Here is a 15363-nt window from a genome sequence, read left to right as displayed (position 1 = left end):
ATCTACGAATCAGGAAATCACAGAGTGAAAATGACATTGGCTATTTCCAGAGGCAGGTAATAGGTGTGTTCGACTTGAAGCAGCGCTGTGCAGACCCAGCTGGTACAGAATGTCAAAGTACCACGAGACTGACTTAAGAGTGTGGGCTCGAATATGGGGAGCAGGTCAGTCACAATTACATTTACATCATCATTTGGCAGATGGACGCTTTCATCCAAAGCAACTTACAATAGATCAAATCAAACCAACAAACAAGCAACAATATGTAGGTGCTGTGCTGTGACAAGTCTTGTTTAGTCTAACACAGTATATGTATCATGTTTTTTATAAGAAGTAAAAAGAATAAAAAATAGATAGAATATAGAGTACTAGTGTTAGTACTAGTGAATAGAGGGTGTAAGTGTTAGAGTTTCAGATTTTTTAGAGTCAATAAAAATTAATGACCTGCACACACGTATCTACAGCATGGCTATCACCTAATAAATCCACTTTGTGCAAGCTATTGGTGTTCACAAATTTTTTTTTTAAATATATACTGATAGATGTTTTAAAAGAGCATGTTGCAACATGTTAGAAATACATTACATAGGGATACAGTATTTTCTAGTGCCAAATTTGACCAGAAATTTCTTTTTTTTTTGGTGTACTAGTGCTAATTACTTACTGTTTACTCTTACTGGTCTGTTCTTATGCTATTGACTGAACATTGTTATCTGTTACTTACACTGTCATAGCTTTTGTTAAGTTTGTGTTTCTGTTACTTTTGATATACTGTATTTGATCATTGGAAATACATAAAATATATATTTCAACATTTGAATGTGTATCTCTTATTATCCCTTTTTTAAAAGTGTAAGCCAATTTTATATTTATTTGTGGTTTGGTTGTATAGATGTATTCCTAGTGAGTTTTTGAGGGTTCATTTAGGCCTGTTTATTCATTGATAATTTGTCTGGTAGTCTACCTATTACATCAACTAATAGGGGTAGCCTACAAGATTAGAAGTCTGGTGGATTACATGAATAGGGTGGCGGTGACGGCAGCAGCAAAGGTGGCCCGGGATGGAGTCAAATTCCCGGCCTGAATTACTGTCTCAGTCCGCCACTGGCTCCAATTCTACAACAAACAGATCCGAACATTCCGTTCATTGCAGAGGTGGATGCTTCTAACAGTGGAATTTGTGCTGTATTTGAGCAACATGGCAACCCCAGCTAACTCTTCCTCTGTGCCTTTTTTTCTGGCAAATTAACCAGTGCAGAAAAATCTAAATACCAGAAAACAGAGCAGAAGTCATATACAAATATCAGGACAATAGCGGGTAAAGCACAGTTTGGTAAGTCTCACTGAAAACAATAATTCGCATTCTGCTTCTGTAGCATGCATGCTGCTTAAATGTCCTGAATAAACCTGAAAGTGTCCTTCTTTGACAGTGTTAGAACTCGGGTGACTGCTCCCGCTGACATTCTGCTGGGAGTGCCACCAGACAAGATGTTACAAAGTGTGTGGGCGACCCTACCTGGAGTGGGGTCCAAGATGTCATCTGCGTTGGCCCATGACCATTCTTCTGGACCATTACCCTCCCAATCCACAAAATACTGAAGCCGTCCAGGAGGGTGTGTACTAGATAGGCCGGGGCCCCGTCCAGTGGTGGTGGTGGTTCACTGATCGCGGGCTCATTGTTAGGGGGAGAATGTGCTGGCTTGAGGAGGGATACATGGAACGTGGGGGAGATGCGATAGGAGCTGGAGGCTGTAAGTGACTGGGTTAATTTGCCAGACAATGCGAAAAGGGCCGACAAAACGTTGGCTGAGCTTACAGCACAGGAGCTTTAACTTTAAGTTCTGTGTAGTGACCCAGACTTGTTTTCCCACCTGGAAAATGGGATGAGGGTCTCCCTGGCTGTGATGAATCCAGACATCCAATGGTTCACCAAACAATGGGAAAAGGGGTGGTTGATAACTCAGGATGCATTGGTACTGAGTTAGCCCTGTAAATGAGTGTGTGAGTTAGTTCTGGGCATATTCAGCCCATAGGAGGAATTCACTCCATCAGTGTTGTTCGCAGCTGCAGTTCAACCGGCATTTAGTGTTACATAGGTATTTGAGGTTTTGATGGTCCGTTAACACTAGGAACAGATGCCATGCCCCATCAAGCCAGTGCCACAATTGTCTTTGGTGCTTTCTTTAAAGACAATAGTTCACAATTTCCTACATCATAGTTGTCTTCTGCCAAAGTCAGCTTTCAGGAGAAGTATGCACATGGGTACAATTTCCAAGGGTCCCTGTGGCGCTGTGACATAACAGCTCCTATGGCACAACTGGAGGCATCAACCTTCACAACAAATGGGAGGCTTAGGTCGTGGTGTTTGAGAATGGCATTAGTAAGCCTGTATGGCATAAGCTGGTACTCGTAGTGCCCTCTTGTGGTATAAAATGCTGTCTTCCATTCATCCCCCTCCTCAATACGTACCAGGTTATAAGCACTGCGCAAGTCCAGTTTAGAGAATATTCAAGCCTCCCTTAGTTGTTGCAGGGCTGCCAGGAGCCATCCTTTTCAACAAAGAAGAACCCCGTGGCCGCAGGAGAGGTTGAGGGTCTTATGTACCCTGTAGCTAGGGATTTCTCAATATATTTCTCCATGGCCTTATTCTTTGGAAGACAAAGGGGGTAAATCCTGATTTTGGGTTGCATGGCATTGGGTGGCAGGTCTATGGCACAGTCCCAGAGACAGTGGGAGGGGGGAGTCGGTCAAATGGTTTAAGCAGTAGGGGATCCAGTTGATCAACTCTCCTTCTCTCCAGGGCATATGTGGGTTGTGGAGCTGCAACGAGGATGATGGGGTTAGAAGGAGAGGAAATGACATACAATGAGAGCTCCTTGGTGTGAAATAGTCCCACTTGGAGGGTGATGGGGATGGTCTGGCGTGTTATGAAGCCCTTCCCTATGGGTCGGTTATTCAAAGCCGTCACTCATAGAGGGGTGGTACAAGGAAGGGTGGGTAGGCGCAGTTCCTCCACAAGATGGTGCTCAAACATGTTGATGGCCGCTCCGGAGTCAACTAAGGCTGAGATAACATGAGAGTTCTGAGCATAATGCAACCTTACAGACAGAATTAAGCATGAATACAGGCAAATTCCCCCTACCTTAGAAGCTGTGGGTTTCTCCAGGCAGGCAGAAACCCGATGGCCTGTGCATCCCCTCTAAACTGGGGCTCTGCATGTGTATGGACACCTTGGCACACCATCTTGGCCTGCAGTGCAGGGCGAAAGCCCTCACAGAAGACCACCAGAAGAGCAGCAATATTCCATCCACTCTGTGTGGCCAGGGTGTGGAATTTCACAGCGCATTCAGCTGCAGACTCAGGGCCTTGGCATAGTTGGAAGAGTTATACAGAAATATCTCGACCCCTCGAGAGGGGCGAGGGGGAGGGCAGAGGTCAGTTGGGTTGGCCGTGGTTGTTGTAGCTGCTCGTTGGTGGCTTGCAGGTCTGCTAGTTGCTCCTGATATGCCCAGATAATCTCTCCTTGGTGAGCCATCACAGCCTTGTGTACATTAAAAATGCAAAAAGACCAAACCCCAGACAAGCTAGGTGGGCACTCTTTTTTACCAGGATTTGTTTCACAGTCACATACTGGCCAGCTACTACAAACAGTAAGGTGGGCGCTTCTCTTGAAGTTATGAACCAGTGATACAACAGTGTGACTCAGAACCCATTCTCCCATCATCTGTTATTGTTGCAACAGTACTTTGGGAAGTTGTGGAGAAAATTAGATGGGCTCAGCAAAGTGAAACACCACCCCCATAATGCCTTCCTACAAAACTATATGTATCTGACAACCTTTGTCAACAGACTAGCCAGTGGGTCCACAATTCCCCCAGCTCTGGACATCTGTGAATCCACAGAAATGTTTTCTGGTGGCTTACATTCAACCAAAATGTATGAGAGTTTGTGAACACCTGTTCTGTCTGTGCCTAGTCTCGAACACCACAACAATTACCCGCTGGCCTCCTCAAACCCTAGCCTCATAACCCTAGTGTCCATGGCCCCCCTCACAGTTGATTTTGTCACAGACCTACCCAACTCTCATGGGTTTACCACCGTACTTGTCATTGTGGACCTCTTTTCCAAAGCTTGCCGGTTAGTGCCATTAAAGGGGCTCCCCACAGCCTTGGAAACAGCCAATGTCTTGTTCAGTCACATGATTTGAATCTATGGGCTCCCGGAAGACAGTGTATCTGACAGTGGCACCCAGTTTACCTCCAGAGTGTAGAGAGCCTTCTGTGAACACCCCTGGTATTAACATCAGCCTCACTTCTGGTTACCACCCACAAGCCAATGTTCAGTTGGAACAGACTAACCCAGAACTAAGCTGGTTTCTCAGATTATACTGCAGTCAAGAACAACTCCATTGGAGTGAATTTCTTCTCTGGGATAAATATGCCCAGAACTTTCTCATTTACTCAACCACTGGTCTAACCGCATGTGTGCTGGACTATGAACCTCCTCTCTTCCTCTGATCAAGTGAACCCTCCAATGTGCCAGCACAGACCTCTAGCTCCCCATGATCCCATGTTCCACACCCCTCAGAATCATGGCAGTGGACAACCAACCTATCAGTGATGGCTACATCACACACACACTCTCTTATGTGTTAAACCACATAAGCTCCAGTCATCCCCCTCTGTGCAGAAGGCCTTTGAGCATCTCAAGGGACGTTGCACCTCAGCTCCAATCCTGTGTCACCCAGACCGAACCGCCCATTTGTTGTGGAGGTTGACGCGTATAATGGCAGCATCGGGGGAGTGTTCTTTTAGAAACATGGCACCCTGGGAAAGCTCTTCCCCTGCCTGTACCCCTCAAGAAAACTTACCCCTGCAAAAAGCAACTATGACGTAGGTAACAGGGAGCTACTATCTATTAAGGAAGCACTGGCGGAATGGAGACACTGACTGGAGGAGACATGGCAACCATTTCAGATCATCACAGACCATTGTGACCTGGAGTACATAAAACATGCTAAGAGACTAAACCCTTGCCAGGCCCCGTTGGGCCCTCTTCTTTACTAGATTCCATTTCACTGTTACTTACTGCCCTGGCTCCAAGAACAGCAAAGCCAATGCCCTGTCCCATCACCACCCCATCAATAAACCCATGTTGCCAGAGCCAATCCTTCCACCCTCCCTCATCATCGCACCAATCCGGTGGGACATCATGGAGGAGATTCAGTGGACCTTAGCCAATGAGTCACCTCACCTGGTATGCCACGCCTCCAAGCAATGTGTCCCAACTGACCTACGCCCCTGGGTCATCCAGTGGGTACATTCTGCCCCGAGTTTGGGACACCCAGGTATCCATTATCAAACTGGTTCAGAATGCATTTTGGTGACCATCCATGACCACAGACATTAAGACCTATGTGGAAGTGTTTCCAATGTGTGCCCAGATATGAACCTCACGCCAACTCCTTTACAGTTGACTGAAGCCCCTTCTGATACCATGATGTCCATGGTCCACATAGCAGTCAATTTCGTCACCAACCTCCCTAACTTTCATGGTTTTACTATGATTTTGGTGGCTGTCAACTGCTTTTCAAAAGCCTGCAAACTGGCATCCCTGAAGGGGCTCCCCACTGCTATGGAAACAGCCAGGACAGTTCTAACTGTTATCTTCTGAAACTATAGAATACCAGGAAGACATTGTATCTTACGGGGTCCCCAATTTACATTGCAGGTATGGAGGGCCTTCTGTGAGGGACTTGAAATTAATGTCAGCCTCACCTCAGAGTATCACCCCCAAGCCAATGGCCAAGCTGAGTGCACCAACCAGGAACTGGGCCAATTACTAAGGACTTATTGCAGCAATGAACAACAGAGGTGGAGTGAATTCTTCACCTGGGCCAAAACTTGCTAACCCACTCCTCCACAGGTCCTCGTTCCAAGTCCTCTCTTTCCTTGGGCAGGTGAGACCACCAACATGCCAGCTGTTGATGACTTGATCCACCAGAGTGGTGAAGTATGGAAACTGGCCCATGTTTGCCTCCAGAGGGCAGTGTGCTGTCAGGAGAATCGGGCTAACCATCAGAGACTCCCACACCCCCCATACCAACCAGGTCAGTGGGTGTGGCACTCCAACCAAAATATTAAACTCAGGCTTCAACCCCAGCCACCTACCACCTGCAGTTACCATGGCACTACCGCATCTCCCCATTGTTTCATGTTTCTCTGCTCAAACCTGCCCACACACCCACCCCCACCCCTCTGCTGAGTCTTTGCCCCCCCCACCACCACTAGACATAGACAGAGCTTTTGCTTACATTGTTCACTCCATCTTGGACTACACTGTTATCCCTGAAGTTGTTTTAACTCAAATTATTTAAGTACAATAAACATAAATCCTAACACGTTTGCTCTATTACTCACTTTTTTGTGTTAATTCCACAGTTTGCATAGGTTTTATAATTCTACTGATTGTTTTCAGTTGAATTAACCTAACTAAGCTTGTTTTAGTCCGTCGTCATGGCAAAGAACTGAAAAAAATGAGGAGTAAACCTGGACTCCATGAAGAATTTGTGTGGGCATGCACGGATGTAGCGAACATTTCAAACAAGGTTTGCTGGTGAGTTGAGTCCTTTTACATTGTGCTCTGAAAAAAAACCCCAATGTAATAAGATATAAATTCAATTCAATTCAATTTATTTTGTATAGCACCTTTTACAATGAACATTGTCTCAAAGCAGCTTTACAAAAGAAGAAACAGAGAAAGGGAAGGGGAAAATGAAAAATAATTAAAAAAAATAACTAATTAACTAGAAATAAGAATAAATTAATAAATTCTATAATTAGACTATTTTATCCCTAATGAGCAAGCCTGTGGCAATGGTGGCAAGGAAAAACTCCCTGGGATGGAAAGGAAGAAACCTTGAGAGGAACCAGGCTCAGAAGGGAAACCCATCCTCATTTGGGTGACACTAAACAGAAAATAATGTAACTGTAGCTGATTAATGTCCTTTCTACAACAGCAATCAATGACCCATGAGGAACTATTAGGTCATTGTAGTTTCTAAGGTCATTATAAACACTAGTTCTTTGCTGTCATGGGCTGACAGATGAAATGGCATATCTGTGATGGTCTGAAAGTCCCCAAGTGGCTCTGTCCATGGCTGTCTCCTGGTCCACACAAATCCATCCACAGCATCAGTGGGCACCATCAAGCGGCAAGATTCCGACCAGGGGTAGGGCAGCAGTCGCACTGGAAACTGGCAAACACTGGGAGCTCAGGAGTGGGCTGTATAGCTCGACAGAGAAGGTAGAGAGAGAAAGAGAAAGATATTAAGTTTCTGATCATGTGATGCTTAAAGACAATGTAGAATTATGTGTAAAGTGCAGGCAGGGACTCCGGCAAGACTAGCTATGACAGCATAACTAAAAGGGAGAGCCAGAAGATCACAGACATGAAGGCTTCCTGGGACATAAAGCACCCACCCACTTCACAGTCAGCAAACCTGAGCGACTTGCGAGCGTGGTAAGATGACAGCATCCAACACATCCCAGTACACCAAACACTCTATGACCATGAACCTTCCAGATCTGCTCCTTTACCTAAGAAAACTATACATTAAAAGCTTGACTAAACAAATGTGTCTTCAGCCTAGACTTAAACATTGAGACTGTGTCTGAATCCCGAACACTAATTGGAAGGCTGTTTCATAACTTTGGGGCTTTGAAAGAGAAAGCTCTGCCCCCTGCTGTAGCCTTTGCTACTTGAGGTACTACCAAGTAACCAGCACCCTTTGATCGGAGTAGGCGTGGTGGATCATAAAAGACTAAGAGATCGCTCAGGTACTGTGGCGCGAGACCATTTAGTGCTTTATAGGTTAGTAACAGTATTTTATAATCAATGCGAAATTTGACTGGGAGCCAATGTAGTGTGGCTAAAATAGGAGTGATGTGCTCATATCTTCTGGTTCTGGTTAGGACTCTAGCTGCTGCATTCCGGACTAACTGGAGCTTGTGTATGCACCTACTGGAACATCCAGAGAGTAAGACATTACAATAATCCAACCTAGAGGTAACAAAAGCATGAACTAATTTTTCTGCATCATGAAGTGACAACATATTTCTTATGTTAGCAATATTCCTAAGATGGAAGAAGGCTACCCTAGTGATATCTACATGAGCTTCGAATGAAAGACCAGAATCAATAATCACAATAATCTTTTACTGCTGGACAAGATGAAACCAAAAGACCATCCACCATTACTCTGTAATCAGAAAGCTCACTTCTAACTGCCTGTGGTCCTAGTACAAGCACCTCTGTCTTGTCCGAATTAAGCAGGAGGAAGTTAGTGGCCATCCAATGTCTGATGTCCTTTACACATTCTTCTATCTTAATAAGCTGGTGTCTCTCATCTGATTTAGCTGAAACATATAGCTGTGTGTCATCTGCATAACAGATGAATGAGATAATAAATGAGAAATCATAAATGAGAGCTAACTGTTAACTAATAAAATAAACATAGTTTAACGCTGCATTTATATTTCCAAACGCTTCGTCTAAGACTTTTTGAATTTAAATACACCGACTTAGTTCACGTAGGTTTTTTTTCTAGTAAGAAATGGATGAATAGGTTTAGGTTAATTTAGGTTAATATAGATTATTTTTCTGCATTTTTGGGTTGATATTTGTATGCAACACGACATGTAAAATAAACGTTTGACTGTTCATATTAAACATTTGTGAGTGACCATTGCAGAAACGACATCAGATCTGGTTCATTTATTATGTTCATTATATATTATTATATTATTATTATTATTATTATTATTATTATTACATCATTTATTATTCATTATATATTCATATATTATGAATATATAATTTTATATTGTAAATTCAGCACAACTGAACAAACATTCCATAAGATTTCACACTACTTTAGTGAGTATTACACAAACTAGCTTGTATAAAAAAAATCCTTTTTTTCCATGCACGTGACATAATATCCCAAGTAAGGTCTATAAAAATGTAACCTCAGGTTTATCCACGTGGTGTTAGCCAGGCTAGTTACTGAACTGGATTTCAACACAAGTCTGTTCTACCATGTTATGCTTGATAACTGTACTCTAACTTAATATGTTATAAGCACGATTTGCATTGTCTTTAAATTAATCTAATTTAAATGTTTTATATTTTGCTGGTTCCAAGAAAATACATGAAAATTGAAAATGTGGAAATGTAAGTTCTGTGTATTTGCTTCTAACAAAGAGGGGACAGCTTTTAAAGCATTACAGACTTAAACATGGGAGTTATACAAGAAGCCAGCTTTATCCATGTCTGCACCAGGAGTGCTTATGTACTTTCAATAGCCTCAAAGCACATTTATCACGTTTGCATAAAGTAACTCAGCAACAACAATCTGTGAGACAGTTTGAAGTTAAATTTCGTTGCCGGCTTTGTGATTTTCTTGAACCATTTCAGGATACTGCATATTTTGCCCACCTTCTGCGTCAACATCTTAAAGACAACCAAATCATTCAGTGTCCCTTTCAAGGCTGTAGCTTTGAAAGCAGTGTTTATTCTACTTTCAGTGCCCACAAATCTAAGCATCACAGAGATCATAATGAAGCCATGTTTAAGCCAGAATTGATAGTAAGAATAGGGAATAATGAAAATGATGACAGCATTATTGATACTCAGGAGTGTTCCCAGCAGGAGATGATTTCAGATGAGTTAGACCAGGATGATGTCAGTGCAGAACCCAGTGAGATGGAACATCAAGATTTAGCACAACAATTAGAGCATAATTTAGCAGCTCTTTTTTTTAAAAATGCAAACCATCCTTCATATACCAGAGACCTCTGTTCAAGAGGTAATTCAACAGCTTTGCCAAATAGTTCAGTTTTCCAAGCCACTTTTGCACAAAAATGTTAAGGCTGTTCTACAAAAACATTTAGGAAATACAGGTGAATCTGTTGTAAAAGAAACTGTAGCATATGTCCCACTCTTACAGATGTTACAAAAACTCTTGGACAACAAAGATATTTTGGATAAGGCCATGTCACAGGAACAACATAATCCACATGAATATAGGAGCTGTAGAGATGGCTCAGGCTTTAGAGAAAATGTTATTCTTAATTGTGATGAATTCACAATAGCTTTGGGTCTGTATACAGATGCATGGGGTCTACATTGAGTGGCTTGGTAAAAGTGTGAAAGGGACCGTACTCTTTATGGCAGCAGATAACCTTGGTGCTCACTCTCTTGCAGGATTTTATGAGAGCTTCACAGTGGAAAGAATCGCAGATTTTGCATGGCATCCAGGTCTGATGCACAACAACTACAGGTACGTGATGGTTCATTTCAACTCAGAGAGAAAGGTGCACACAACATGCAGGTGCTACAAACTTTGCAAGATCCAAATGTTGGTAGGCAGACTGGCATGAAAGGACAATGCCCACTCGGAGCAAACTTGGATCATTTTAATGTCATTGGAGGTTATCCCCCTGACATTTTGCATGATGTTTTAGAGGGAATAGTCCCAGTGGAGTTGTCACTGTGCATCAAAGATCTGGTGGCAAAAAAATATATCACTTTAGATGTGTTAAATAGAGCTATAAAATCATTTTCTTACACATTCTCAGATAAAATTGATAAGCCTCAGATTATTTCAAAGAGCTTCTTCTCCAAGGGCACACTTGGGGGAAATGGCCATGAGAACTGGTGTCTAATTAGGCTTCTGCCTCTGCTTATTGGCCATTACATTCTAAGTGGTGATGACACATGGGAAATGCTTATGCTACTCAAGGACATTGTTGCTCTAGTTGTTGCACCTCAATTTACTGCTGAGTCATTGTACATTCCCAACTACAAGGTGGCAGAGCATAGAGAACTTTTGCAGTCAGTATTTCCTGATTTTAAACTGCGACCAAAACACCACTACATTGAACACTACTCTGAGCTAATAAAGGTACATGGTCCACTTACTGAAGTCTGTACAATGCGTTTTGAAATAAAACATAAGTTTTTCAAAAAGGTTATACGCGATGCCCAGAACTTCAAGAATGTTGCCATGACACTTGCAGTAAAACACCAGAAGGCTCTTAGCCATCAGCTAGACTGCAGTCCTTTTTTTAAGCAAGCTGTGGAAATGACTAATGTCACATCAGTGTCAGTTGCCACATTCCCAGAGAACATTCAAAAAGCAATTGGTCAGAAAATTTCTCAAACAGAAGCACTGCTTCTTGCATCATCTGTCTGCATTAATGGAATTGCTTATAAGACAGACATGATACTTTCAGCTGGATCTTGTTCAGGGCTACCCGAATTTAAGCAGATCACTCACATTGTTGCTGTACAATACAATACAAAAGTACTGTTTGTGTGCAAAGTCATGACATCATGGTATTCTGAACACCTTCGGTCATATGAACTATGCTGCCCAGACACACCATCTTTTTGTGTGCTTCAACTTGAAGACCTGAATGATATTCTTCCATTATCAGCGTATTGGGTGCAGAGTAAACTGATGGTGACATTAAAGCGTTTTATTCTTTGCTAAATATTTTCTCTTTTGTTCTTTCTCCTCAGATGGATTCTCCTATGGTTTTAAGAGTTATTTTGACAGAAGCAGATATTAGAAAAATCACATTGACATCAAGACCATGCTCAGTGGAGGTTTTGATCAGTTCCCTCAAAAATACTCTGGCACTAGATTATACCTTTACTTTGCAGTTTAAAGATCCAGAGTTTAACAATGAACTTTGCAATCTGACTGATTTGTCAGAGCTCCCTCAGAAACCAACTGTCAAAATCATTCCACTGATCCAACTGATTCCACTGTCATCAAGTGATACTCAGGCATCTAGTGAAATTATGAGTGATACTTCAAGCACAGCAGATACAGTAATAATCTCCACATCACCCCAGGAAAATAAAATGGCATGGCTTGAAGTCTATGTGATTCCAAAATTTTCTGTTGACGTAGAGTTTAGGTTGCGTCGAGCAAACTTAATTTACATGAGGGATGGAACGCACTTAAAAGTGACAAAGGAGTTGAAACACGACATTCTTCAGAAGCTGGCAGAAGACAATTACTTCTTCAAAGCTTACCCAACTTCTTCTGATCTATGTGATGTTGCTAAGGTATCCATGCCTTCAAGAATCAGGTTGACCTTCTGGATACTGTGGGTGGACACACAGTTTAAAAGACAAAATGGGCAATTACAGGTCAAAAATGAGGACCCTTGGACACATGGATGTTATGGTTAATGCAGGGAAAAGAGGGAGATATTCTGCCAGTTCTGAAGCACCTAACAAAAATATTAAGAAACCAAGAAAAGGAGAAGTCAATTATCTGCCTAATATTCCAGATGGGCAAGATGCCTCTAGCCTTGAAATATACAGACAGAAATTGGTGGATGAAATGAAGAAAAAAAAACAGAATGCAGTCTATCAATCAGAGGATGGACCTTACCCTATCTTTCAGAAGAAAAGAAGTTGTAATCAACAAACTTCCTATAAGTCAGATGCTTCAGCATTGACCAGCACTATTTTCAGAAAGTCAGGTAATGTAAAATACATATTTCCATATCTCGTGTAACAAAATGAATGCAACACATCAGAATTTCCTGTTAACAAATATTTGTGTGTAGTGTTTTAGGTGTACCAAGAATTCAACCAGGTGGTTGGGAAGAACCTTAAGCAGGAGTTTTATGGCTCACTTGATCGTCACTGTCCACAATTCATTCAGATCTTCAGGTCAAAGAGAGGTCTCACAGGGCAGATTTTAAATGATCTTCAAGAAACCAAGGCTCATAAATTGAAGTTTGTCATTCATTTTATCATATCATCTTGAGGTTACTTCAGGACTGTTAAGCAAAACAGAGAACAATGATGGATAGAAATTTTCTCTCTTTTAATCTTAACAATTGAAACAACATTGTACTTGCCACCTCTACACTTCAGACCTCAGACCTTGCTGATATAAGAGATGTGCTGTTATAAGAGGGCTCCCAGTAATATTTGGTGATGACCCAACTGAGTTCTTCAAAGCATGCTTGGTATGTATTGTTTTTTTCTGATATGGCACCTTTAAAATTTACATGTATAGAATGGCCTAATTTTTTATTATTAGACAGCTAAAATTTGTTTTTGTAATTTCCATTTTCATTTCCAGGGTTCTGCTGACGAGGACTCATACCAACACGTGCCAGTTGGAATCCTAAGTGAAGAAAGTGAAGATGTGGCCCAGCATCCCCTGACCTTCCAACTCCATCCATCCTCTGTGGGAATCATCCTGGAGGGTAATGTTGTGATGGACAATTTGGAGAACCTGCCTCAGGCCATGTGTCTTGTTTTTGGGTTGACTTATGCCCTGCATCTAGACTATCCAAAGTGCATGACCAAGACATTACATTTTATTCAGCAGGTATTATGTTTGGGCAAGAAGGAGCTAAAAGGCAAAGTTTTAGCACTGTCAAATCAGCTTGCCACATAATACCAGAAAACACACGTTTGTTTTTTTACATACAAAACATCCATGTCTTAATTTTATACACACTATGTGTGTTAAGAGTTCTACAGAGGCATAGTAATACAGTACAAGAAAACATATTATTCCTGTTCAGAGTTTGGCGAATGTTTATGCATTACATTAAAACAATGTAAGATTATGACAATGTAACTTATTGTGTCATTTCAGAGTTTGGCAAATGTTTATCCGGTGTATTTATGCAGTGAAAGAATACATATTATGCCTGTTCAGAGTCTGGAGAATGTTTTACAATGCAAGAGAACCTATTGTGCCTATCCAGAGTTTGGCAAATCTGTATGCAGTATTTTAATACAGTATAAGAATATATACTGTACCTATTCAGATTTTGTGAAATATGTAATAATGCAATGTAGGAATAAAGTTGGTTATAACATATTTTGTTTTTGTTGCTCTTTAGAAATTGAATTAGAAAGAATTTAGAAAGTGAATTTCAATTGTAAAATAAAATACTTGAATGCATTTTTGCATTTTTGTTGTTGTACAGACTAGAGTAATTTTTACAAAAAAACAAACAAATTAGATTTGTCTAATAAAGCAAGTTAGTGCAATTTACTATTTTGAGTTACGTAAACTAATAAATTTTAATTCTCGTAACATATTAAGTTAGTTCAAATAACTAACACTTTCCAGTACAGTTATTCCTAAATGTTAAGTGCATTAAACGCAAAATGCCCTGTTTGTTCAACAAGACAAAATCAACTTTTTTAGGGCAACGAGTTACCATAAAGTTTTTAAGTTGAATCAACCTGTATGGGCTTACAGTGTAACAAAGAAGGGGTGGTCAGCTCCAATACCTTGTAGACTGGGAGAGGTATGGCCCAGAGAAATGGTGTTGGGTCAGTTGGGATGACATCCTGGACCCCCCATTCATCGATTAAATAAAGAGAGTTAGAACTGAAAAAAGTGCTAGCTGGTCAAAAGAAGTTTTGAGATTTAGTAAAGTCTGCAAGATGAACCTCTCAGTAGGTGCGTTTACATGGACACTTTTTAATCAGATCGGACTGAATTCAATCAGATTGACAAATCTGATCGCAGCATTTACATGAACGCGGTATAAAGTAATCAGATTGTTATGCGTATTCACATGGCACATGATTAGAATCGGATTAGATCTTTTGGCATGCGCACAGTCCACGAAAACATCCGTACGTCATACGTCATTCGTATCAACGTCCATACGTCATACGTCATTGCACATGCGCAGAACTTTCCAGGAACATATTCCATCCGATTAAGTGTTTACATGTCCTATCGATCAGACTAAAAATGGTTTAAACCACCCCTTACCATCCAATTGAAATTTTAATCGGATGTGGCAAATTCCATCCGATTGACATGTTCACATGACACTTTTTTAATCTGATTGTGCTTCTAGTCCTGTTACGATCGGATTACAAGTGGCCATGTGAACACACCTAATGTGTCTCAAAACTATCGGAGATGCAAAAGATAAAACATTTAATTTATTAGAAAGTAATTTCATATGTATTAATAGACTGAACCTGATGCACTGTATAAAGCTAACAAGGCACAGTTTATATGAAACCCTAAGGATTAAAAAAAAGGGTACACCAGTATGCTGCATGTTTTGAGCTGGACCAGACCATACTGTATGAATGAGTATAACCGGGGGCTACTAATCACACATGCCCAGTTAAATTATGAAACTTCTGGTTCACCAGCACTAATCTTAATGGTTTACAGTAATGGGATGTCTATTTTGTATTACATATATGCTATATTTCAGCATTGTGTGTTTATTGAAAGTAAGTTGCTCAAATAGGTGCACGTTTGTCACTGTGATGTCACTT

Source organism: Hemibagrus wyckioides, linkage group LG17 (assembly GCF_019097595.1).
Source record: "Hemibagrus wyckioides isolate EC202008001 linkage group LG17, SWU_Hwy_1.0, whole genome shotgun sequence".
Taxonomy (NCBI): Eukaryota; Metazoa; Chordata; class Actinopteri; order Siluriformes; family Bagridae; genus Hemibagrus; species Hemibagrus wyckioides.
Note: the sequence above shows the minus strand (reverse complement) of the source record.